Consider the following 1,383-nt stretch of genomic DNA (forward strand, 5'->3'; position numbering starts at 1 on the left):
CGGTCGATAAGACATATCAGCCCGGTATCGCCAAAGTTAATTACGATCGGTCATAATAAACTAAATTTAAAATAAATAAATAACCCAAACGTGTGTATACATCATGTGGTACGTATTCAGTTCTATTCTAACTGGAATATATATTTTAAGAATCAATGAACTTAAGTTTTAAAACCAAACCGAAATCGCGCGAGTCGTCGTTGTAAAACTAGATTTAACAAACGGCTGCGTAATATTAGACTTAAAAATATTATATAATATCCTCTATTGATTAAATAGTGAAAAATAAGCTTCAATGTAGCTTAATCTAGTACAAAATCTAAAAGTTGTGATAAATTAAATTGAAATTAAACACGATAGACTTAAATCTAGAGTTAAGGAATAAAACCGACCCGCGAACCAGCTACTAAATGGTTCGATAAGACTTATCTCAAATACAATCGTTTTCTATCAGTGTTATGCCTTCAATCGATACTTTTTGATGAAATAAATACTTAAATGATTTAATGAATGCATATATACATGTAATTAATGAGTGAAAGTATGTATAAAGTATTAGATAAATTAATAATAAACCGACCCAGCTACTAAATGGTTCGATAAGACTTATCTCAAATACAATCGTTTTCTGTAATTGTTATGCCTTAAATTGATAATTTTTAGTTAAACAAATACTTAACTAATGAAATAAATACATAGATAAATGTATTTAATGAATTAAAGTATGTATAAAGTATTATATAAATTAATAATAAACCGAATCCGACCAAATTTAAATCTAAAACCACGATCGGCGGCGTAATGAAGTGTATCGTAAACCCGTTTTTTTTATAATTTAAAATGTAATGACAGAACTCCCAAAACAACAATACACATACATATTAGTACTATGGTGAATTGTAGTTGTATTAGGACCGTAATTATAGTTAATTAAGGAACCATTCATTGTCTTCGCTCTGTTATGTACGTCGTCGTTTAATCGACACGGCATATTTGGCTTGAATCTAGAAAAATTCAAACTCTAACCCTAAGGTAGACAGGCAGGGTAAATAAATGTGGGTGATCTCTCATAAAATTGTCTTCTAGGAATTATTTTTATATAGACTATCTTTTCTGTAGAGTTTAAGTGGACAAGCGCGGACGAAATAGAGCGCAAAATTTAAAATGAATTAAAAATTTTCATCAGACCGGAAGTAGGCATAACCTAGGCGCCATGTTTCCGTCGTACAAGTTTTCACCGTTGCAGTCACCGTTTCAATCGCTCTTCGTGTGGACGTGTATTATTTCTAGTCATGTGTTGTGTAGATGATTCGCTTAAGGTAGGTGTTCGGACTTATTTCTTTAATATTAATTAAACCGTATTTGCCTTGTCGGCCTTAAAAT

Source organism: Physella acuta, unplaced genomic scaffold (assembly GCF_028476545.2).
Source record: "Physella acuta isolate Inbredline_101_S28 unplaced genomic scaffold, ASM2847654v3 ptg002015l, whole genome shotgun sequence".
NCBI lineage: Eukaryota > Metazoa > Mollusca > Gastropoda > Physidae > Physella > Physella acuta.